Source organism: Mustela lutreola, chromosome 10 (assembly GCF_030435805.1).
Source record: "Mustela lutreola isolate mMusLut2 chromosome 10, mMusLut2.pri, whole genome shotgun sequence".
Classification (NCBI taxonomy): domain Eukaryota; kingdom Metazoa; phylum Chordata; class Mammalia; order Carnivora; family Mustelidae; genus Mustela; species Mustela lutreola.
Window position 1 is genome coordinate 118,185,317 of NC_081299.1, and position 26,516 is coordinate 118,211,832.

Genomic DNA, 26,516 nt, shown 5'->3' on the forward strand with positions numbered 1-26,516 from the left:
TTGCCGATTTGGATGCCTTTAATTTCCTTTTGTTGTCTGATTGCTGAGGCTAGGACCTCTAGTACGATGTTGAATAGCAGTGGTGATAATGGACATCCCTGCCGTGTTCCTGACCTTAGCGGAAAAGCTTTCAGTTTTTCTCCATTGAGAATGATATTTGCGGTGGGTTTTTCATAGATGGCTTTGATGATATTGAGGTATGTGCCCTCTATCCCTACACTTTGAAGTGTTTTGATCAGGAAGGGATGTTGTACTTTGTCAAATGCTTTTTCAGCATCTATTGAGAGTATCATATGGTTCTTGTTCTTTCTTTTATTGATGTGTTGTATCACATTGACTGATTTGCGGATGTTGAACCAACCTTGCAGCCCTGGAATAAATCCCACTTGGTCGTGGTGGATAATCTTTTTAATGTACTGTTGAATCCTATTGGCTAGTATTTTGTTGAGTATTTTCGCATCTGTGTTCATCAAGGATATCGGTCTATAGCTCTCTTTTTTGGTGGGATCCTTGTCTGGTTTTGGGATCAAGGTGATGCTGGCCTCATAAAATGACTTTGGAAGTTTTCCTTCCATTTCTATTTTTTAGATACAAACGTAGTGATCCAAAGGGGCACATGCACCCGAATGTTTATAGCAGCAATGTCCACAATAGCCAAACTATGGAAAGAACCTAGATGTCCATCAACAGATGAATGGATCAAGAAGATGTGGTATATATACACAATGGAATACTATGCAGCCATCAAAAGAAATGAAATCTTGCCATTTGCGACAACATGGATGGAACTAGAGCGTATCATGCTTAGTGAAATAAGTCAAGCAGAGAAAAAGACAACTATCATATGATCTCCCTGCTATGAGGAAGTGGTGATGCAACATGGGGGCTTAAGTGGGTAGGAGAAGAATCAATGAAACAAGATGGGATTGGGAGGGAGACAAACCATAAATAACTCTTAATCTCACAAAACAAACTGAGGGTTGCTGTGGGGAGGGTGTTTGGGAGAAGGGGGTGGGAATATGGACATTGGGGAGGGTATGTGCTTTGGTGAGTGCTGTGAAGTGTGTAAACCTGGTGATTCACAGACCTGTACCCCTGGGGATAAAAATATATGTTTATAAAAAATAAAAAATTAAAAAAAAAAAAAAAAAGAACTCTGAAAGCTTAATCTGGCCTGGGCTGTAGAATGTCAGCTGCGGCTTGAGCACAACGAAAAGCCGTTGAAGGGTTTTACACTGGTGGGTGGAGGGTGGTCATGGGATTCCTTTTGCATTTTTAAAATGTCATTTTTGGCTGCTGTGTAAAGAATGGATAGAGAAAAGGCAAAGATAGTAACAAATAATTCTCCAATATTTACAGAACATCTACTATGTGTCAGGTACTGTTCTAAACCCTAAAGACAGAATAGTTAACAAGAGACAAAATAAATTTGATGTCCTCTTGGAGTTTTCATTTTAGTTGTTGAGTGAGAAATGAAGCAAATAAATACACATACATATCAGGGGTTGATGTGGGTTAGGAAGGAAACTAAGCTGAGTGAGTGGACATGGGGTGTGGGGATTAGGGGAGCAGGTTGGTATTTTCTATGGGACTGTGTCAGGGAAGTCTCCCTCATTTGAGGAAAGACCTGGAGGAAATTAAGGAACAAGCAGTTGTGCTGTTTCAGAAGAGCATCCAACACAAAGCAAACAGTAAGCCCAAGGTGGGAGCACATCTGGTGTGTTTAAAGAATGACACAGCGACCAATAATGCTGGGCAAAAAATGAGCAAGACGGCAAGTGGTAGGAGGTAGGTAAGGAAGGTAGTGGGGTCAGATCACATAAAGTCTTGAAGGCCATTGTAAAGATTTGCCTTTAAATTTGTGCCAGCTGAGAAGAGCTTGGATGGTTTTGAAGAGGCTTGACTTGATTTTGATTAGAAAAGGATCGGGGCGCCTGGGTGGCTCAGTGGGTTAAGCCTCTGCCTTCAGCTCAGTTCATGGTCTTGGGGTCCTGGCATCAAGCCCCGCATTGGGCTCTCTGCTCATCAGGGAGCCTGATTCTCCCTTTCCCACTGCCTGCCTCTCTGCCTACATGGATCTCTCTCTCGCTCTGTCAAATAAATAAATAAAATCTTAAAGAGAAAAGAAAAGAATCACTCAGGCTGCTGTGTGCAGAACGGACTTGCGGGGTTGTGGGGTGGGGATGCTTCTTGCATTAATGTAGACTGAGATTTCTATACTGCTGACATTTCGGGCCACATTAATTTTTGTTATGGGGAGCTGTCCTGTGCACTGACCACTAGATCGCAGGAGCGCCCTTTCCCACTCTCAAGTTGTGACAACGAAAAGTGTGTCCAGACCCTGTCAAAATCCCCTGCGGAGGAGCAGGTACACAAAACTCTCCTGGTTGAGGACCACTGATCTGGGTGAGAAGGGGTATTGGCCCAGACCAGAGCAGTAGGTGCAGGGGTGGGGAGAAGGGGGGAGATTCTGGGTGTATATTGAAGACAAAACACGCAGGATTTGTAAATATATTAAGGGTGGAGTGTGCGGAAAAGACAAGAGTTGGGATGATTTTACAATTTTGGGAGCCTGAGGCCCTGGAACAGTGACGTTACCACTTGGTAAGATGGGAAAGACGACGGGAGAAGCAAGTTTGATGGGCAACAGGTGTTTGGTTCTGGAGATGGTCGTTGCATCCACATGGGGATGCCCAACCAGCAGCTGAACACACGAGTCTGCCATTCATGGGTGAGACCCAGGCTGGAGGCACAAATATGAACACCGTTAGGACATAGGGTTCAAGCCCTGAGAAGAAGTGGGCTTACCTACGCAGTGAGTATGGACAGAGGTGTGTTTGGCAACATGATAAGGCAGCTTCATGATATCTGTCCCCTGGTATTTGTCCTGTGAGTATGGATGGGAGTGTGTATGGGACTTAGGACTTGCTTTTAACCAGTAGAATTTGGCAAGGTAAGAAGATGTCACTATTATGATCTCATTATATTAAATCAGACTGTTTTACTGATTGGAGTGAGAGGCTGTCCTGGACTTGAAGAAGCAAAGAGCCAAATTCAGAATCACCTGTGGAGAGAGTTATATGGCAGGAAACTGCAAGCAGCCTCTGGGGGCTGAGGATGGTTTACAGTTAATAGCCTGGAGAATCTCTCTGGCCCACCCCAGCATGGGCTGCCCCCCAAATCACACAGCTACAAGGAAATGAGTTCTTCCAACAACCCGAGTGAGTTTGGAAGCAGAGCCTTCCCTAGTGGAACCTGCAGGTGAGAACACAGCTTGGTGGGCTCCTTCTCTCCTCCTTTGAGTGAGACCCAGAGCCGAGGACCCTGGTTAAGCTGTTTCTGGCCTCCTGACAGCTAGAGATGGTAGGATAGTAAACTCAGCTGTTTAAAGTTACTAAACTTGTTATTATTTGTTATGAAGTAACTATTAAAAACAAAACAAGAGGCCCAAAATGGAGTTGCTTATGCTAAGCCCCATGTCCCCCAAACCAGACTTAATTATGATTTCAGCTGTCCCAGAAATGGAATCTGAGCCCAGGCAAGCAGACACCACCTGATCCCCACTCCCTCGGACCCCTGCCATCCCCAGAAGCCAAGTCACCTGGTCATAACCAACCTGCCTTGTTTGCCTGACGTGACTTCCTTGCTCCTCCTCTCTTCTGCCTATAAAAGTCTTTCGTTTTGTACTGCTCCTCCGAGCTCCTTTCAGTCTGCAAGCAGGATGCTGCCCATTTCGTGAATCATTGAATAAAGCCAGTAGGTTCTTTAAAATGTACTCAGTTGAATTTTTTTTAACACAACAGAAAACTCAAGCAGAAGGTCCGAGTCCCTGAGCACAGGACTGATGTCTAAAGGTCAGGAAGCTCAAAAAAACTCAGCCAGGAAAGGAGCCATAATCACTGACCAGTGTGGAAGAGGAAGGGAGAGCCAACATCACGATGAAAAAGATAGAATATTTCCAGAGAAGTGGAGGAGGTTCTATGTCTATAGGACTGACAGGTTGATTCATTTAGATCTGAAAGTTAATCATTGGATCTGGCAACTTGGTGGTGATTAGCGATCTTGTAAAATATCTGTGTAGGTGTAGTCGTGGGACCAATGACTGTTAACAGTGTCTGATGTGCAAAAAAAAATTTCAGGGTTTGGATTCAAATGGGAGCAATGGATATAAAGAGCAGTGAGCAAGTCTGACTTCTGTTTTGGAGGTCAAATCAGTTGGTTTTGCTGATGGATTAGATACGAGAAAAGGGAAAGGGGGAATTTATCCCAGGGGCTGAGGCTTTAGCCAGTAGGAGGTGAGGATGCTGTTTACTAAGATGGGGAGACTGGGACAGGAGTAGGTGAGGAGGGAGCAGGATAGAAATCATGGTGAAAATAAGACTCCTGTTACTTATTCATGGAGAAATATGCTGCAGGCAGCTGGCCATGTGATTCTCAGCTCCAAGGGCGGATTAGGATTAAAGACATTAACTTCAGAGCCTTCAGCTTCTACAAAGAACTTAAATCAATGATGCTGAATGGAATCAGCCAAAGCAGTGGTTTTAAAACTGGGGCTGGGAGGCAAGGAGTTTTGCTCCCAGGGCCGATTGAACAATATCTGGCGACATTTTTGGTGGTCACCACTTGGGGGGGGTGCTTCTGGCATCTAGTGGCTAGAGACCAGAGATGCTGCTAACTGTCCTGCAGGGCACAGGACAGCCCCACAGCAGAGAATCACCTACCAGGTATCAATAGTGCTAGGTTGTGAAAGCCTGATCGAGGGAGAGAGAGAAAGAGAGAGAGAGCGAACGCATAGCTACAGAAGACCCAGAATCAAGCTCTTCAAAGGGGCAGAGATGAAATAGAGAAGCAAATTGAGAATACAGGTCCAGGATGGTAGGAAGAGAAACCATGTGATTAAGAGGGCACTAAGGAAGCGGGAACCTAGAGACACCGAGTACATCCACGTTTGCTACTGATAGGCGTTTATGGTGCATGGACCGCCTATGAGAATTCACACACCTTGCACATTTTTAAGTGGACATCTGAAACTTTTTAATCATAAACTTTTCATCACAATATATGTATATTTTATTAACTAGGTGTTGAAAATATTAAACATTTAAAAAATGAGATAGAGGGCACCTGGGTGGCTCAGTCACTAAGCAGCTGCCTTTGGCTCAGGTAATGATCCCAGGGGCCTGGGATGAAGGCCCACATTCCTGATCAGCAGGAAGCCTGCTTCTCCCTCCCCCGCTCTCCCTACTTGTGTTCTCTGTGTGTGTGTGTGTGTGTCTCTCTCTACCAAATAAATAAATAATTCTTGAAAAAGAAAATGAGAAAGAAAAGGATCGACTTCATTGGAATAACATTTGCCTGCTACAAGTTGATTTTTTTAAAGGCAGAACAGTCTCATTTTCTGTTATTTTATTTCCCAAACCATACTAGAATGGAATGAAACCATTAAAATCCTTACTTGTGCTTTTCCCTATTATGTCCCTAAAAATATGTAGTTTAATTTAAATATGAAGGAATGAGTGTCACTAACCAAAACTGATTGTTATTCTGAGCACTTCCAACATCTGCCCTAATCCCCTTTCCGATGTTAACCTTTACCCTTAATAAGGAGAGGAAGCTCTAAAGGTGGAGCCCCAGTACTGCCCACAGATGGGCATTATTTGAAACAAAACTGGTATTTCAACTTTGGTATCAGCCCAAGTCCTACACTCTAATAAGATCTGAGAGGAGTGTCTTGATCTTCCAGGAAGGAGAGGAGTATCCTGATATCAGACCCAAGAATGGGCATATCACCTATCCTACAGAGTACACATGGAGTTTGGATCTGGAAATGGACTCCCTTAAAATGACCTGCACATAAGGATTCTTTATAGAGATTTTTTCAACTACCCTTGGGGATATGGTACCCTACACCCACAGGTGTAGACAAATATTTTACAAGCTATGCTGGGAATGAGGTGGGGAGAGAAATATGGAGGTTGTTATAGGAAGGTAGAAGGTTAAAGGAAGTCTTTGTTTTGTGTTTTTTCCTTTTGTTTTTAAGAAAAAGGTCATTTGTCTTCTGACTGGAAGGATCCATTGGAACAAGAACTTGATATTGGCCCTGGGAGTGGAGTCCTGGAGAGGGCTGGAAGGAACAAATCCCAGGCACAAGGAAGAACAAACCCTAGCTGGGGATGTCTGCTCTTCTCAATAAACCTGCTCTGTCTTCAACTCTTTCTGTGTTTCTTGTACATTTCTCCAATTACCATGTAAATTCCATGATGCCAGGGACTTTTTTGTGTCGTTCGCCACAGATTTACAAACACTCAGGGCAGTGTGTAGCACACAGTAGGTACTGACTAAATATTTGTTGAGTAAATGTCTAAAAACAAATTAAAAATGGATACAAATGTAGGTGTAGATTTGATTGGGTGGTGGTAAGATAAGGGAATTCCTGCACAAAGGGCTTTTATTTTCTTGAAGTGTGACACTAGTGATGAAGTTTTGGAACACAGGTGAGGTTTGGTGGGGTGAGGTCCAGAGCCGATGACCAAGAAAGGATTCTTGAGACGTCTTAGGTGCTAATGGTGGTTTTATTAAAACACAGAGACAGGACCCAAGGGCAGAAAGAGCTGCTCAGACAGAGGCATGGTTGACTGGGAGCTGAGGAAGGTGAGGACAAAGGGGGTGTCCAGAAGGACTGTCATATGCTAAAGAAGAATTTCAGGATAAGGGAGACCTGGTTATTGTCAAGTCAAGGCTGTTTTTGCCTCTAATGAGGGAAAGCATGAAGACAGTCAGGAGTTTCCTGGAGATATGTTACATTCCTTCTATCACACATCCTTGTCAGTGGGATTTGGGCTTAGAAGAAATTCAGTTTTATTACACTTCCCTCCCCCTTAGCCTCCCTCAATTTTATGGAGGGGAGGGTGATGTTAGGGCTTCCGGAAACTGAGGTATGGGTCTCTGGAAGTCAGGCTATTGATGAGAAAGCTTCTTCCTTCCTTGTAAGTCACTAGGACATTCGTAGATGGAGGGATACTCCTGTCCTGCAGGACTGGGATCTCTATCAGTTAAGCATCGTTTTTCCTTTAGGGCAGCCAGGAGTGCATGAGGAATGTTACACATATGGCATGGGGAGAGGGTGTAGGGTGCCAGTTTCTGCTTTGTCCTAAGCTTGCCTTCTGCTCCCTCATCCCTAGGACAGGAGCTGGGAGTGAGGTGACATAGTTCAGAAGAGGTAGGGGTAGGGATTGTTGAGGCAAGTCTTGAAGGAGGGAAAGCAAACTCACCGGAGAGACAAGGGAGTTTGAAGCCAGGGTTGAGTATCCACTGGAGAATTGTGGTCAAGTGTTTTAAAGTACAGCAGGTTGGCTCAGCTGTATGATTCCTTCCTGGTTTCTGGTGCATGCCGCTGGCATTGGTAGAATCATTTCTAAAGAAACAAAGCAAAAGAGGATAAGCCATTCTTTCACAAACGATGATGAATCAAGTTTTGAACATGCTGGGTTTTGAGGCATAGGGGGAACATCAGTGAAATAGCATGAGTAGGTAGTCAGTTACACGGGCCTGGTGGGTAGGAAAGAAACAGATGGTCGTGTATCAGTGGGAGAGATGTTGGCTAGGGAATGGGAGCTGAAACCAAGGGCACAGTTGATATCACTACAAGAGAGGGTAGCTTGGAAGAGAAAGGTTAACTGAACCCCCGGGGAAACCCTGATGGGAATGTCACATGCATTTCTCAGGCATGCCAATGTTGACACAGATTACTGTAACTCCTGGGGGCCAGAAGTCATGTCTTTGAGATTCAATCATTCTCTGCCTCTGGCATAGCGTGGGCTACATTGAAGGTAATTCTAAAATTCATTCCGATTTGATTTCATTGCACTTTTCATTTACCAGAATCTTGTCATGGTTTGCTAGTGTATCATTTTCTCGAAAAGATTAAATAAGGACCATTTTACAAATATGAGATGAATGCCTGAAGGGATTTTGTTTAATTCATTCATTAGCTCGGGAACCACTAAGATGTTACCACCACTTCAAGCAAGAATCTCAAGGCAGACACATATACAATCAGTAATACTTAAACGAATTTGCTTTGATAGATGCAAATAGATATGCAAATAGAATGCAAATGGATGCAAAACTGCCTTCTACCAAAGGAAAGGGGGTCAACTGTACTTCCAGTGGACAAAATTCATTTACATATAGCTAGACAAGATCATCTGCATCCACATCAATTATGTACAATCTATAGAGTTGCAAAATAGCTCAAAGACAAGAAAGGCACAGAATATCCCATAGAATTGGTCAGCCCAGAAGGGTACATGAGACAACACCTGTTTTCTCTTGGAAGACACTATAATCTTTTAGGTTCATTTCAATGTCTTTTGTGATTTTTCCTATGCTTTAAAAGAAAAAAAAGTTACCCTTATCATTCTTATTAGTTTGAAAAAAACTAATAAAATACTAGTCTGTTATAAAATACACATGGAAGAATGTTCTGGCACTATCATACCCAATTTGGGGTACTAACTGATTAGGAAGATGAGGCAGAATTTGGGAGCCTGTAGGATGAGTCTGTTTCCGGTTGGAATGGGAAACATTTAAGAATCAAACTAAATGATCTCAAATCCACTCTGGAATGAAACAGGTTATAAGGAAAATACAGAAGATGTTGAAATGTACCTGTTGGCTCATTGTGAGCTTTCCTGGTCGAATGGAGACCTCTACCATGATGCTTGTCCTCCATGTCCCACCCGTCCCATACCTGCTATCCTGGCACCAAAGGGCCACCAGACTTTAGGCTCAGTCTGCAGTTCCAAATGGAAACCCTCTGTTCCCACAGTAGTGGACAGGATGACTCTGGTTGCTGGTGGAAGCGTCAGCTGCTTTAGTCCAACAGTTCAAGAGAGGATCAGAAGAGCATAAGGACGATATTGGAAAAAAATGCTCGGGCGAATTTCCAGAACACAGTATTTCTCTTTGCAATTTTTGAGTGTTCTGTAGCCAACCTGCCAAAAAAAATGTGAAAACTATAAATAGAGAGGAGTGGGAAGGAGAAATGAGGACCTGTCACAGTGCCAGCGAAAATAGGGAACTGAGAATTTTCCAGAGATTCAGAGTCAAAGGAGGTTAATATTTACTTAGAAAAGAAGTCGTGGGCACAAGTTCTAGGATGAAATGAAGGCAAGAGAGGGAAGTTAGGGAATCGATAGAGAGAGAGAGACTTGAAGATAAAAAAAAGTCAACTTAAAGTCTCATTCCTCATTAAGGAAAGTACAGATCAGAGAAGAGGGGAGAGACTGGGATATAGTTGATCGCCGATTGTGTCTGGCTCTGATTAGAAGCTTTGTATCCACTTTTTAATTTCATCTTCCAGCCTGTTTCCTGGATTCCAGCTTCTAATTCCTATGAAATAGGTACCATCACCAAAGACGAGAGTCAAACATGTAACAGTAGTCAAATCTTTAACAGCGCGGACAACTAACTAACCAAAAGCTGGCCTGGGGACCCCTGCAGAGTCAAGTGTTACACGCCCAGTGCCTGGATCGCGAGGCCGTGGTAGGGATCTTAGGAAGGGTTCAGGGTAGGGAGACACACCGCAGGTTCTGGCCAGAGGCTAGTCACCAAACTTTGTGTGGCTGAAGGGGTGTGTACCAGCTGAGTGTCAGCTCCCAGATGAAACTGAGGGAAATGTCCTTTGGGAAGGTTTCCGCTGACTCTCTGCCTTTCCTTCGTCCTCCCCAGGGTGTTCCATTAGCATTTGGGGTCTGGGGTCTTGCCTGTTGCTCCTGGCTTTGGTGGGCCACGCCACTGCCACAGCCAGGGCTCCACGTGGCAGTGAACTGTATGGGGTCTTGACTGTTCCCTCCTGACTCTCGGAAGGAGAACAGGTAGCAGGGATTTTCATTCTTTGTTGGCACCTACTCTCTTCAGCAACCCCAAGATCAGTACCCCAGGCTGCACAAGCTCAGGTTCATGTCTTTAACAAAGGCCGGCAATAATTTCAGAAAGGAATGACAATGAAGGCAAAAAACAGTTCAACTACTCGCTCATCTGGACTTCTAGGGCAGGTGGGGTTCCCAGACAACTTTGTTCTGTCGGTCTGGCACCCTTGCCCCCCCACTCGGTGCCTTGGTGATGAGTGTGGGCCTTGCTGTTTGCGCTGCCTGAATTTGCCCTTGTCGCTTATTAGCACTGTGGCCCTAAAAGTCTGAGAGGCTAAAAGTCATGCCTCTCAGAGCCAATCGGAATAGCTTATTAGACCTATTGATTCTGGCATAGTGGGCCTGTGCGGAAATCTCTCTTCTTCATCCCTCCTCCTTCTCAGTCTTCCCCTCCTCCACCTCTTCCTCCTCCTTCTTTGATGTGTAAACCAAGGTATTTGGGGAGCAGGGAATGATGTGATGTTTGGGATTTACTTTAAAATATATTCCAGACCTCCCCTCTCTCCCAAAAACAAAAATACAGGCACTTTGGGGGCAGTAGAAGGAGGAGGGCCTATGAAACAGTTGGGGAAGCAGAGTGATAAGTACTCGGAAGGGCCGGGATCCTTCTGCTCTACACATTTTGAGAATTTTCATAATAAGAGTAAACAAACAAAGACCAAATAATGAGGCTTTCATTCCCTATATCCAAATGACCACAACAGGGCATAGAATGCACTTTCATAGTTGCTCCCCTGGCAATTTATTCTGATTCTCCAAATAAGATTCCAGCTCTCATCCTACCTGTCATAGTCTCTGGATATTGACTGCGAACGTTTTCCTAAACAAGGCCTTGCCAGGCCCACTGCTAGGGAATGTATTGTTTCAGATTCTGTACTCAGGTTTTAAAGATTTTTTTAATTTATTTATCAGAGAGAGAGTGGGGGAGAGAGTGAGCACAGGCAGACAGAATGGCAGGCAGATGCAGAGGGAGAAACAGGCTCCCTGCTGAGCAAGGAGCCCGATGTGGGACTCGATCTGAGGATGCTGGTATCATGACCTGAGCCGAAGGCAGCTGCTTAACCAAGTGAGCCACCCAGGCATCCCTGTACTCACGTTTTTTAAAAAAAGTGACCAGTTTCCCGTTTGGAGTGACTCGAATGCAAGACTCACTGCAAGCCATTGTCTTGCTGTGTCCCATCCCTTTCTAAGGACTGCTCATGCTATCTCTGGGAGATCACAGCATTGGGAGGGGCAGCCCAGTCCTGGGCTATTACAGCAAAGCTGCAGCCTGAAGGGCGCACGTGAGATCTGTGGTTTGAGCTGTCAGAGTGTCATGGAGAAAAAAAAGAGAAATGAATCATCATTTGACCATGACATTCCCACTAAAGGGGAGGACAGTGGGAGAAAGAGCAAGGGAAGAGGAAAGAAAAATCTCAAAATAAATGTGGGGTGGACGGCAGGAGGAGGAGGGGGTCTCGGAAATTGGGGGCAGGTGTGGCTATCGAACCAACGCTAGCCACAAACACACGATTCCGCCCATTCTAGAGTGGACTGGACATAAACATGCTCGCACTTCTACTTGTCGGCTGCGTTTTGTCGGCCGGCTGGTAGCGAGGTGATTCTTTAAGAGCTCTGAGAACCCAAACTTGTGGCCGCCCCGCAGCTGAGCTGAAGTGGAGCTGGGAGCGGCCCAGACGACCCGAGGCTGCCAGCTGACCACCTTCCTCCCTACAGATCGCTGGAGCCAAGCTCAGCGGGGGAGAAGCCACGCTCGCGGGTGGGTGCAGGGGCTAAGGGCGGGAGCCGGGTTCCCACAGAGGCCTCCGCGCCCAGGCGGCTGCAGCGGCGGCACCCAGAGACAGGAGGCCTGACACCCGGACGCGCCCCCCTCTCTGGACAACCGGCCGCAGAAGTAAAGGGCCAGCATCCTGCCACGGCTATGCTTCCCCCGGGACAATCTCGGGAGAAGGTCCTGGAAGAGATTCGCAGGCCGATTTTCCGAGGGAAAGGGCGAGGTGGGGAGGGAGCGCCCCTGACCCTCCCCGCCCTCCCTTCTCCCCCTCACCGTGCATCAACAGCGTCGGGGCTGCCCTGCAGAAACGTAGGCGAGGTTGTAGTGTCGCCCTCCGCCGCATGGGGGCAGCATCACCTGCTGGCTCAACAGTAGGGCCTGCGCGCCTCTCTTGGCGGAGGCAGGCGCAGGCGGGCCTGCGGCGTCCTCTTTCATTGGCCGGGCGGGGGCGCTGCCATGTTGGAGGAAGCGGTGCCTTCTGTGTGGTGGAAACGCCGTGGCTTCACTGGTAGCGTCGGGGAGCGCAGCCTCCTACCTTTCCTCCTCGCTCGAGTGTCGGTGCTGAGAGGCGGCAGTCGGCGGGATGGAGAGAAGTAAGATGAACCTGCCCAAGGGGCCGGACTCGCTCTGCTTCGACAAGGACGAGTTCATGAAGGTGCATGCCTGGGCTCTGCTCCCCGGAGCCGGGCCCTGGGTGGCCTGCCCTCCTTGGCCCTCCGGGGCCTCTCCTCGGGCTTCTCCTGCGGGCTTCCTGGGCTGTCCCCGCCCCGGACGGGTCCTCAGCGGGGACCTCACTGCACTTCGCAGTGAGTCTCTTGGCCTCGGGTGGGCTAGGTGCAGCCTGGAGAAAGCACTCCTGTGAAATCGTGCACATTGAATGAAAAGGCCTGAAAGTTCAGGGCAAGTGGTTTTGAACTAAACGTAAAAGCCCCGGACGCGTAGGACCCGCCTCTGGTACCGTGTGGCACAGTCAGACCGCCGCTCCCCTGGCCTGACAGAAGCCTCCCAGTGCCTTGTGCCTAGAAGCTGAGCGACTGTGCGTTGAACACATCTCTGAATACACGTACTTACCAGGAATCGGGTCAAAAAGGCACTTAACCTAACGTTTATGCCTGACTTTCGTCTTAAGCTCCCGGAATGAGAAATCTGAAAGACTGTACTGTCGTTACTGGTTCTGGTCCAGTACTACAAAGCATACCAAGCTCCTTTTCTAAAGTTGCCCTACTTCTCTTGGTGAGGTCAGCCTGAAGCTGGCAGCAGATAACTGTAGGACATAAACTTACAGAATAGAAATTTAAACTGAAAAGACTTTACTGACAGGAAAGGTTCATCAGACATAGCCTTGAAAATGTCCCAAGGTTTGAATCAGAGCCAGGAGGAGCTTTATCTGTTTTCTGTATCCCTCTGGGTCTGTACTTAAACTATCAAAACGTATATGTTTAATTTCTAAGGATTGGGATTTAGTAGCTGGTTTCAGTCTTAAAAAGTTTTGGCTCTGTAGGTACCTAAAATTCTGAAAAGAGTTTGAATTTCTTACTTTTTTATGGCTTCAAGTCATAATATGTATTTTTCTTTTTTGGGTTAACCAGCTAGTTCCTTTTTGATACTTGCATTCAGATCACATCTCCCAAACTCTGGCTTTAAAAGTGCTTATGTCTGAATCCTCTGCGGTGTGGCCATATCATTTTTAATATGTAGGGATGCCTAGACGAAGGTATATTGTACTCTTGTTCTTGTATGGTGATGTTAAGCCACTGTAATAAAAGGTGTAAATTGAATGGAGTGTCTGAAGGAGCGCACAGCGTGAATTCTCGGATCCAGAAACCTTTTGTTAATGAAGGACACATGATGAGGAGAGAGGTCATTGGAAGAAGAAAAGGCACACACACAGACTTAAAGAACCTCAAAGCACGGAAGTCTCTTTAGCTTGTCTGTCTTTGGACTTAGTCAGGCTTTCTTTGGGCCTAACACTAGCATTTTCCTGCACTTCCTCGCCCCGCCATCTTTCTCACTCTGAGCTGACAGAATGCCTTTGGTCAAAGCAGCTTCGGAAAATAGAAATCTCAAAATAGCACTTCTAAAGTAGGACTTAGAGGTAGGAAGAGAGCAAACTGGGAAAGTGGCTAGAATGCCAGCAATTCCATATTCTTTCAAGGCTCTGACATTTCTGAATATAATGTACAATTTGTAGTGTTAATGAATGTGACCCCTTCATACATAGAAGGAAAATACATGGAACAGCTGTTCTGTGTAAAGTGGTATTGATCTTCTATGTGGGAGCTGGAGATAAAGGTTATATGCAATTTGTGTTTCCGTCAGAGAGATGTTTTGTTAAGTTACAGTTCCGAGGCAGAAATGAGTGGAGAGCTTGCTGTCGGGGTTGTATTTCTACATAGGTGTCTTGTTTGGCACATTTTGGAATGAGACTGAGATGGTAGAAAGGGAGATGTGGTGGGGCTGCGGGTTGCACCTTGGACACTGCATACATTGAGGGGTCCACGTTGATGCAGTCTTCACGGTAGAGCTGCAGTCAGGTTTACAGCAGGAAGTTGCATGGTCATATCTGTTGAGTTCGAGCTGACTGGTGGCAGGAGACTGTTTAAAAAGTCATGTTTATGAGATCTAATGAGAAATAGAAGGGGAAAGGTATGCAAAAGAGGTAGGTGATCAAAGTGCAGGAATGGCAGATGGGGAAGGGTCACCTGGGGCAGAGGCACTGGCAACATCATACTTTGTCGGCTTAGAAATATGAAAATCCTTTGGGTTGACAGCCAAATAATAGATGAGCAGGACATAAGGTATTGGTAGTAGGGGGAGAAAGTGGCATAACAGATAAATTAGACCATTTACATGGGTGTGCTACTGACATCACATGTAGCCTTCCTCTTCCATCTCAACATATGACTTCATCTCCAGTCGTACAGAAAAATTAGCAGCCATCCCACAGGACCTCCTCCATCCTGCTGATCATGATCCCATTCTTGTATTTGTCCCCTTCTCCTCCTCGCCTGGTACGGGGAGGGGCTCTCCTTCCTCCTCGGGTTCAGTCTCCACTCTGGCTCAGAGTCCATGCCCTCCCGCCCTTCCAGGAGCCTGCGAGGATCCTCTCCCCTTCACTCCTTCCCATCATGCGCTCCTGTTTGATTCTCTCCCACTTGACTGCCCCACCTCTAGGTATTGCCCTGTCACTGTCGCGCATCACAGCCAGTGCTCAGGGGTTGACTTGACTTTCCCACCTTCCACCCTTCAGGCCCTGTTGTTCCACTAAAGAGTTCTTACCAAAACTGTTTCTAAGTCAGCGCACCTGACCTTTCTCTGTCTCCTTACTCGTCATCGCAGTAGACCAAATGCTCTGCATTGCTTCCTGTCTTTCTTCTACCTCTCTGATGTGTCTCCTGTGCAAAATCATGCTCCTGGTAGCCACTGAATGCTAATTATGGGCTCAGCCCCGTGTTCCTTTCTTTCCCTAGATGACCTTTTGTGCAGCTTCATGACCACCTATCAGCAGGTCAGGCAGATTCCTGTCTCTGGCCCACACACCTCCGGAGCACCAGTTCTGTGTATCGGACTTGCTGACCTTTCTTCTCGGATGTGTCTGTGGCCCCTCAGACTCATCAGGTTCAAGACGGAATTCATGAGCACCTCCTCCACTGAAAACCACCTTTCTTATTCTATTGCCTCTCTCAGTAAACACTTCATCCGTTTAGCCTGGAGTCGGGAAACCAGAAGTCAACTCCTACTCTGTCACCTTTCCAAAATCTAGTCTGTCACACCAAGTCCTGTGGATTTCGCTTCCTAAACCTCTTGAGTCCATACACATCTTTCTATCTCTTCTCGTACCTTTGCAGTGCGCCCTTGCCATCACACCGTAGAAGCTTCTCACCCAGTCTCCATGCGCCTTCTTTGTCTTTCTGGCCCCTGGTCTACACTGCAGGCAAGCCACTCTTGTCAGAATGCGGATGTGATCTTGTATGTACCAGGTGACTGGTCAGTCCACCAGCTCTTGAAAAACCATTTTCCCACGCACTCGAACGTATTTCAAAGAGAATCAGTCCCCCATGGGGTAGTTTTCCTTGGTAGACAGTTTGTTTCTGTGCTGAGCCAGTCTGCCTCCTTCGAACTTTTCTGTGTCAGTTCCTCTCTGGAACCTGTGGCTTCGTTGGCACCCCGGGTAGGCACATGATGACCTTTTCCATGAGAAGTGAAGGCAGGAGCCCTCTGGACGGTGAATGTATGTACCCTCATGTTCCATAGGTAAAAGAACTGTGTGTGGGGGTGGGGGGGTAATCCTTGAGGCTCCTCCCTGTTCTAATTGGGTGAAATGGGAATTTTGAGACAGGCAGCAGGTCCTGTGTGTCCTTGTTTGCAGGGAGCATGCATTCTGATGGACAAAACGGAAAAGGGGAAGAATGAGCAGCTGCTCAGATCTGTTTGTACTGTGCTGGCTGATTAGCTGTGACCTGCAGATGTGGGTCCCATCCTCGGCTCTGCTCTCTGCCTGCTTATGTCTGACTTGGGGCAAATCACTCGCCTCCGGCCTTCTGTTTGCTTCTTAGTATAATGAGGTGGTGCTTATCTATGTGATCTTTGCCGGCTCCTCTGAAAAGACTCTAGTCCATCCTGGCTTGCAGATAAGGAAACTGAGGCCTGAGGTGTGATGACTTCCTTTAAAGCCACACAGCTAGTTGGGGCCAATCACAGGCCAGATCTCCTGACCCCCACGCATCAGTCCTTGGAAATCCTACTGTAATATGTTCCTTTCCAGAGGCCACAGGTGGGAACTGAGGGAAGTGGGACAATCAGAACATTAAGAATAGCCCAGAAGATGGCACAATGTCCGCATGCCTTGGCACCTGCATTTCACCAATAGGGCCACCTCTTACCTTAGAAGAAGTTCCCACAGGGCTGGTGATCTAGATGACTGGCCTGGAGTTTAGCTACGGTAAATAGGACCAGAGGGAAGTGATGGCTGTTTGAGGTGGACTTTGTTGACGGTGGCTGGAGATAGCAGCTGACAGAGGAGGAAGGGGGAAGAGTGACAGATGGCAGATAGATGCAGGCCTGCAGGTCAGCCACTGTTGCCCAGGGTCACCCATCCCCAGGAGCTGTCTTTGTATCACAGGAGCTGAGTGCTTACCCTGTGGGTTCTTAGTTCGATGTCACGTCTTGATGACAAGATTCCATACTCTTCCTCATCAGTTTGAGACAGACATCGTAATGAAATTGTAATTAGCCAAATATAGAATGTAAGCCTGGAACTCATTTTATAGAGATATTTTCTTATCTGAACTACTTTCCCTGATGATAGAGGAGTTGTGACGATGTAACATCAGATATAGTTTATCTGATTGGCACTTGTAAGAAGGGTTCCCGGCAAAAAAGAACAGTTTTTTTGTTGTTGTTGTTGTCCTCCCTTTTGATCTTTTCCATTCCTTTTTTTTTTTTCCTTGTGAGCAGTCATCTGATTTATAAAAAGATGCAACAAAAAGTAAAATGGTACAAGATAATCAGTTTCAAAACATAAAAAAATGAGTGTCTTTAGCCATAGCTCAGAACAGAGGAACTGGGTAAGGAGAATTGCTTGTATGAACTGGCAACAGGAAAAGTTGGTAAAGGAGAGCTGAGGAACTCTATTAAGACATAGGAGTGAGGGGCTCCATCATCATCTGGCATTCGCTCAGTGTCGTCTATATGGTTAGAGATGTCCATGATGGTAACTCCAGCAATCTTCTGGGTCTGGGTCAGCTGATGCCACAGTGTAACACTCTGAATTACTTCCGTACTGAGCAGTCATCTGCATAGTTTGTCTTGTGTGTACGTGGTAATTGTTTGAATCTTGTCTCTTTCGCAATCCTTAGAGCCTCTTGATACTTTCACCCCGGTTTCTCAGTTTCAGCCACTACACAGTCAGTTGTACAACTGGTACAGTTGGCACACAGCCCGTCCGTACCTAACCCTGGCTTTGACCTTAATACTGACCCTAACCCTGACTGTAAACCTAACTCTGACCCAATCCGTGATCCTGAACAGAATCGTAACCGTAAAGCTAACCCTGATCCTGAACCTGCTCATGAAACACAACATAAACATAAAGCTGACCTTACCGTAACCATGAACCTAACCCTGACCCTGACCCTTCCCTGACACTAAACCTGTCCCAAACCTAACCCTGACCTTGACATGAACCTTTCCCCCCAACCAAAACTTGAACCGGACCCTAAATCTGACCATGACCCTGCCTGGACCTAAACCTAACCGTCAGCCTAACACTGAACCTGACCCTGACTGTGACCGTAACGTTAACCCTGACCCTACTGTGATCCTGACCCTAAACCTAACCATGAACCTAACCCTAACCCTGACCCCTACCCTAAGCCTTTCGCTAACCCTGACCCCAAAGAAGTCTAACCCCAACCCTGACCCTACGTCTTTCTTAACCCTAACCCTAACACTAAGCTGGTCTAAACCCAGCTCTGTTCCCTCCAGCGGGGACAACAGCTGCACCCAGGCCTCCCAGGGGCTGGGGGGAGGCTGTATGGGGGTCACTGGATGGGCACTGCATTGAGTGGAGTGTGAGCCTTGAGCAGCTTGGAGACCGGCGGCTCAGGGAGCTCTGGTGCAGCAGGAAGTTCGGTAAGGAGCCCCCAGGCAGTGGTGACCTCACTTCCCTGATGACAGAACCCAATGCAATTGGAACCCACGTATCACGGCACCCCATAACAGATAAAACCCCCTATGCAGATCATTTCTAGGCACATCCTAAAGGAAGCGACATGTTCTTCTACTGTACTGAAACCCAGAGGATACAGGGAGAAGTGAGCTCGCGCGCCAGACACGTACCCTCCCTGGCAGGTCATATCAGGTTTCCCCAACGCCGCAGTCCCTTTGGCTAATAAAATCAAAAGGTGACACCAGGGGGCTCAGAGTCAGAGAGTCCCACACCTTCTGATCTATGGGTGTAGCCCTAGGTCTCCTCCCTGTCTCTGGGTGTCTGTGTGTCTGTGTGTAAAGAGGACATGGCCATGCCATCTTGGGTGGAGATGCCCCAAGCAGGATGAGCTGATGAGGGGTTAGATGTCTGGTGGGTAAGTCATGTTCACACCCCAGTTTAAGGCTGCTTAAGTGGGATCGGTTGTAGGGTCTACACCCTTCTGCCCAGGGTTTATCCTGAGACCCTGAATGGATGGGTCCATGACTCAGGAGCAGGGTAACCCTAACAAAAACCACTAACCCTGACACTGACACTGACTGTGAACATGCCCCTACCCTAACCCAAGCCCTGACCCTGACTCTGACCCTGACCCTGAGTGTGATCCTTACCTGAACCCAAAACAAAACCTAAGCCTGGCAAGGACCCTGATGTGGACACTAAACCTCAAACTAACTCTCACATTAACATAAATATGACTAATACCTAACCATGACCCAGACCCTGACCCTAATCCTAACCCTGATGCTGATCTAACCCTGACCCTAAAACTAACCCTGACACTGAATGTGAGCTTGAACGTAACTCTAACCCTAAACGTAACCCTGACCCTGACACTAACACGGGCCCTAACGCGAAACCTAACGCTGAACCTAACCCTAAAACTAACCCCTAACATTATCCCTGATACTGACCCTAACCCGATCTAATCCTAACCCTCAACCTACCTCTAACACTAACCCTAACCCCACTTTAACAATTATCCTGACCCTCTCACTGAACCTGATCATAGCCCGAACTCTGAGTTTTGCCTACGTCAGACTTAATCTTAAAACTGACCCTGGCCATGACCTTAACACTGACCCTAACCCTGACTGTAAACCTAACTCTGACCCAATCCGTGAGCCTGAACAGATTAGTAACCCTAAAGATAACCCTGATCCTGAACCTACTCATAAAACAGAACCTAAACATAAAGCTGACCTTACCATAACCATGAACCTAACCCTGACCCTGACCCTAACCCTGACACTAAACCTGTCCCAAACCTAACCCTGACCTGACATGACCTTGCCACTAAACCAAAACTTGAACCTGACCCTAAAACTGACCATGACCCTGAACCTGACCCTAAACCTAACCATCAGCCTAACACTGACCCTGAGCCTGACTCTGACCGTAACGCTAACCCTGACCCTATTGTGATCCTGACCCTAAACCTAACCATGAACCTAACCATAACCCTGACCCCACCCTAAACCTTACGCTAACCCTGACCCCAACGACGTCTAACCCTAACCCTGACCCTAAGTCATTCTTAACCCTAACCCTAACACTAAGCTGATCTAAATCTAGCTCTGTTCCCTCCAGCGGGGACAACAGCTGCACCCAGGCCTCCCAGGGGCTGGGGGGAGGCTGTATGGGGGTCACTGGATGGGCACTGCATTGAGTGGAGTGTGAGCCTTGAGCAGCTTGGAGACCGGCGGCTCAGGGAGCTCTGGTGCAGCAGGAAGTTCGGTAAGGAGCCCCCAGGCAGTGGTGACCTCACTTCCCTAACGACAGAGCCCAATGCAATTGGAACCCACGTATCACGGCACCTCATAACAGAGAAAACCCCCTGTGCAGATCATTTCTAGGCACATACTAAAGGAAGCGACAGGTTCTTCTACTGTACTGAAGCCCAGAGGGTACAGGGAGAAGTGAGCTCGCCCGCCAGACACGTCCCCTCCCTGGCAGGTCATATCAGGTTTCCCCAACGCCGCAGGCCCTTTGGCTAATAAAATCAAAAGGTGACACCAGGGGGCTCAGAGTCAGAGAGTCCCACACCTTCTGATCTATGGGTGTAGCCCTAGGTCTCCTCCCTGTCTCTGCATGTGTGTGTGTGTGTGTGTGTGTGTGTGTGTGTGTGCGTGCGCCTCTGGGTGTCTGTGTGTAAAGAGGACCTGGCCATGCCATCTTGGGTGGAGATGCCCCAAGCAGGATGAGCTGATGAGGGTTTAGATGTCTGGTGGGTAAGTCATGTTCACACCCCAGTTTAAGGCTGCTTAAGTGGGATCGGTTGTAGGGTCTACACCCTTCTGCCCAGGGTATATCCTGAGACCCTGAATGGATGGGTCCATGACTCAGGAGCTGGGCTAACCCTAACAGTAACCACTAACCCTGACCCTGACACTGACTGTGAGCCTGCCCCAAACCCTAACCCAAGCCCTGACCCTGACTCTGACCATGACCCTGACTGTGATCCTTACCTGAAACCAAAACAAAAGCTAAGCCTGGCAAGGACCTTGAATTGGACCCTGAACCTTAACCTAACTCTGACATTACCGTAAATATGACTAATACCTAACCATGACCGAGACCCTGACCCTAATCTAACCCTGATGCTGATCTAACCCTGACCTAACACTAACCCTGAAACTGAATGTGAGCCTGAAACTAACTCTAACCCTAACTCTGAACTTTGCCTATGTCAGAACTTAACCTTAAAACTGACCCTGGCCTTGACCTTAACACTGACCCTAACCTGACTGTAAACCTACCACTGACCCAATCCGTGACCCTGAACAGATTAGTAACCCTAAAGCTAACCCTGATCCTGAACCTACTCATAAAACAGAACCTAAACATAAAGTTGACCTTACCATAACCATGAACCTAACCCTGACACTCACCCTAACCCTGACACTAAACCTGTCCGATACCTAACCATGTCCCTGACATGAACCTTGCCCTCAAACCAAACTTGAACCTGACCCTAAATCTGACCATAACCCTTAAACTGACCCTAAACCTAACCGTCACCCTAACACTGACCCTGACCCTGACTCTGACCATAACACTAACCCTTATCCTACTGTGAGCCTGTCCACAATCCTAACCATGAACGTAACCCTAAAAGAGATCCCTACCCTAAGGCATCCGCTAACCCTGACGCCAACAACGTCTAACCCTAACCCTGACCCTAAATATTTCGAAACCCTAACCCTAACACTAACCTAGTCTAATCCCAGCTCCGTTCCCTCAGCGGTGACAACAGCTGCACCCAGGCCTCCCAGGGGCTGAGGGGAGGCTGTATGGGGGTCATTGGATGGGCACTGCATTGAGTGGATTGTGAGCCCTGAGAAGCTTGGGGACCGGTGGCTCAGGGAGCTCTGGTGCAGCAGGAAGTTTGGTAAGGAGCCCCCAGGCAGTGGTGAACTCACTTCCCTGACAACAGAGCCCAACGGAATTGGAACCCACATATCCAGGCACCCCATTACAGAGAAAACCCCCCTGCCACGCTCATTTCTAGGCACATCCTAAAGGAAGCGACATGTTCTTCTGCTGTATTGAAGCCTAGAGGATGCAGGGAGAAGAGAGCTGGCCCTCCAGACACGTGCCCTACGTGGCAGGTCATATCAGGTTTCCCCAACGCCTCAGGCCCTTTGGCTAATAAAATCAAAAGGTCACACTAGGGGGCTCAGAGTCAGAGAGTCCACACCTTCTGATCAACCGGTGTAGCCCTAGGTCTACTCCCCCCCTCTCTCTGTGAGTGTGTGTGTGTGTGTGTGTGTGTGTGTGTGTGTGTGCGCGCGCGGCTCTGGGTGTCTGTGTGTCTGTGTGTAAAGAGGACCTGGCCATGCCATCATGGGTGGAGATGCCCCAAGCAGGATCAGGCTGATGAGGGGTTAGATGTCTGTTGGGCAAGTCATGTTCACACCCCAGTTTAAGGCTTATTAAGTGGGATCAGGTGTAGAGTCTATACCCTTCTGCCCAGGGTTTATACTGAGACCCTGAAGGGATGGGTCTATGACCCAGAAGAGTGGCTAACACTAACAGTAACCACTAACCCTGATCCCGACACTGACTGTGAGCCTGCCCCAAACCCAAACCCAATCCCTGACCCTGACCCTGACCCACACACTGGCTGTGATGCTGACCAGAACCCTAAACCTAAACCTAAGCCTGACACTGACCCTGATGTGGACCCTGACCTAAAACTAACTCTGACATTACCGTAATTATGACTCATACCTAAACATGACCCGGACCCTGACCCTGATCCTAACCCTGACGCTGACCTAACACTCACCCTAACCCTAACCCTGACCGTGACTGTGATCCTGTCCCTAACCCTAAAACCTAATGGAAACTCTAACCATGACCCTAATAAGGACCCTGAACCTAAACCTAACACTGACCCTGACCCTAACAATAACCCCTACCCTAAACCAAAACCTAACCCTGACCTTATGCTGTCTAACCCTACACTACCATAACCCTACTTCTAACTCCAAACGTAACCCCAATCAGAAAACCTAAGTCCAAAACCTAATGTGACACGGAACCGAACATTGACCCTAAACCAAAGCCTGACCCTAAAACTGACCTTGGCCATGACCTTCACCTGACCCTGACACTGACCCTAATCCTAACCATGACACTAACACTGACCACTACATAACCCTGTCCCTGACCCAAATGTGGACTTTAAACCAAAACCTGAACATGACACTAAACCTGACACTGGCACTAAACTTCACCCTACCTTGACCCAGACCATGACGATAAAGTAACCCTGACCCTAACAGTGACTTCGACCCTGAACTGAACACTAAACCTGACCCTGATTGTGAGCCTGACCCTAACTCTAACCCTAAATGTTACCCTAACCCTACACAAACACGGGCCCTCCCCCGAATCCTATCTCTGAACCTAACCCTAACACTAACCCCTAACCCTACCACGGACCCTGACCCTAACAAGTTCTAACCCTAACCGTCAACCTAACGCTAACCCTAACACTAACCCTAAACTTTAACAATAACCCTGATCCTATACCTGACTATGATCATAACCCTAACCCTGAAATTTGCCTATACCAGACGCTGATCATAAACTTGGCCGAGAACTTTACCTATACCAGACCGTGACCCTAAACCTGACCCTGGCCCTAACCCTAAACCTAACCATGACCCTCACAATGACCACTATATAAGCCTGTCCCTTACCCGAATCTGGACTTTAAACCAATACCTGAACCTTACCGTAAACCTGACACTGGCCCTAGACTTCACCCTGACCCTGACCCAGATAAAGACCATAAACCTAACCCTGACCCTAACAGTGACCCTGACCCTGACCCTAACACTAACCCTGACACTGAATGGGAGCCTGACCACAACTCTAACCCTAACCGTAACTCTGACCCTGACACTAACACGGGCCCTGAACCGAAACCTAACGTTGAACCTAACCCTAAAACTAACACCTAACATTATCCGTGACAATGACCCTAACCCGGTCTAACCCTAACCCTCACCTACCTCTAACCATAACCGTAAGGACACTTTAACAATAAACCTCACCCTCTCCCTGACCCTGATCATAACCCTAACTCTGAACTTTGCCTATGTCGGACCTTAACCTTAAACCTGACCCTGGCCTTGACCTTAACACTGACCCTAACCCTGACTGTAAACCTAACTCTGACCCAATCCGTGATCCTGAACAGATTAGTAACCCTAAAGCTAACCCTGATCCTGAACCTACTCATAAAACAGAACCTAAACATAGAGCTGACCATACCATAACCATGAACCTAACCCTGACTCAGACCCTAACCCTGACACTAAAATGGTCCCAAACCTAACCCTGTCCCTGACATGAACCTTGCCCCCAAACCAAAACATGAACCTGACCCTACATCTGACCATAACCCTTAACCTGACCTTAAACCTAACCGTCACCCTAACACTGACGCTGACCCTGACTCTGACCATAACACTAACCCTTATACTACTGTGAGCATGTCCCTAAACCTAACCATGAACGTAAACCTAACCATGACCCCTACCCTAAGGCATCCGCTAACCCTGACGCCAACAACGTCTAACCCTAACCCTGACCCTAAATATTTCGAAACCCTAACCCTAACAATAACCTAGTCTAATCCCAGCTCCGTTCCCTCAGCTGGAACAATAGCTGCACCCAGGCCTCCCAGGGGCGGGGGGAGGCTGTATGGGGGTCATTGGATGGGCAATGCATTGAGTGGATTGTGAGCCCTGAGCATCTTGGGGACCAGTGGCTCAGGGAGCTCTGGTGCAGCAGGAAGTGTGGTAAGAGGCGCCCAGGCAGTGGTGACCTCACTTCCCTGACAACAGAGCCCAACGGAATTGGAACCCACGTATCCTGGCACCCCATTACAGAGAAAACCCGCCTGCCCAGCTCATTTCTAGGCACATCCTAAAGGAAGCGACATGTTCATCTGCTGTATTGAAGCCTAGAGGATGCAGGGAGAAGAGAGCTGGCCCTCCAGACATGTCCCATACGTGGCAGGTCATATCAGGTTTCCCCAACGCCTCAGGCCCTTTGTCTAATAAAATCAAAACGGGACCCCAGGGGGCTCAGAGTCAGAGTGTCACACACCGTCTGATCGACCGGTGTAGCCCTAGGTCTCCTCCCCGTCTCTGTGTGTGCGTGCGTGTGCACGGCTCTGGGTGTCTGTGTGTCTGTGTGTAAAGAGGACCTGGCCATGCCATCCTGGGTGGAGATGCCCCAAGCAGGATCAGGCTGATGAGGGGTTAGATGTCTGGTGGGAAAGTCATGTTCACACCCCAGTTTAAGGCTGGTTAAGTGGGATGGGGTGTAAGGTCTACACCCTTCTGCCCACGGTTTATCTTGAGACCCTGAAGGGATGGGTCAATGACAACTAACAGTAACAGTAACACTAAAAGTAACCACTAACCCTGACCCTGACACTGACTTTGAGCCTGCCCCAAACCCTAACCCAAGCCCTGACCATGACACTGACCCTGAACCTGACTGTGATCCTGACCTGAACCGTAAACCTAAACCTAAGCCTGACACTGACCCTGATGTGGACCCTGAACCTAAACCTACCTCTTACATTACCGTAAACATGACTCATACCTAACCATGACCCTGACCCTAACCCTATTCCTAACCCTGACGCTGACCTAACCCTGACCCTAACCCTACCCCTACCGTGACTGTGAGCCTGACGCTAACCCTAAACCTAAACATAACTCTAACCATGGCCCTCTACAGACCCTGAACCTAAATCTAACGCTGACCCTGACCCTAACACTAACCCCTACCCTAAACCAAACCCTAACCCTGACCTTACGCTATCCTTAACCCTACCATAACCCTACTACTAACTCTAACCGTAACCCAAATCCCAAACCCTACCACCAAAACCTAACTGTGACACTGAGCCTTACGCTAACCCTGACCCCAACGACGTCTAACCCTAACCCTCTGCCTGTGTTCCGTCCACTTGTGATCTTTCTTTGTCAAATAAATAATAAATAAATTCTTAACAAAAAAAGAATGACTCTACTTTTAAATAATAGCTTAAAAGGGGCACCTGGGTGGCTCAGTGGGTTAAAAAGACTTGTAGACCAGTGGATTAGAGTGCCCAGATATGGACCATCAACTCTATGGTCAAAAAATCTTTGACAAAGCAGAGAAAATTACACAGTGGAAAAAAGACAGCCTCTTCAATCAATGGTGCTGGAAAAATTGGACAGCTATTTATGGAAGAATGACACTCAACCATTCTCATACCATACATAAAGATAAATTCGAAATGGACAAACGACCTCAACGTGAGGCAGGAATCTATCAAAATCCTATAGGAGAACATAGGCAGGAACCTCTTGGACACTGGCCACAGCAAATTCTTTCAAGACATGTCCCCAAAGACAAAGGAAACAAAAGCAAAAATGAACTTTTGGGACTTCATCAAGATCAAAAGTTTCTGCACAGCAAAGGATACCGTCAACAAAATGAAGAGACAACCCACGGAATGGGAGAAGATTTTCACAAATGACATTACAGATAAAGGGCTGATATCCAAGATCTATAAAGAACTCCT

The 26,516-nt window shown here is 47.5% G+C and overlaps 1 long non-coding RNA gene across 1 annotated transcript; it reads right to left on the reverse strand.

The window, feature by feature from the left end:
• Positions 1-6,593: 6,593 nt before the first annotated feature.
• Positions 6,594-8,993, reverse strand: LOC131810147 (uncharacterized). Its single transcript, XR_009345445.1, has 3 exons — positions 8,753-8,993; positions 7,272-7,414; positions 6,594-7,189 (listed from the first exon to the last, which is right to left on the reverse strand). It is a non-coding gene; the product is annotated as an uncharacterized LOC131810147 (long non-coding RNA).
• Between the last annotated feature and the right edge of the window lie 17,523 nt (positions 8,994-26,516).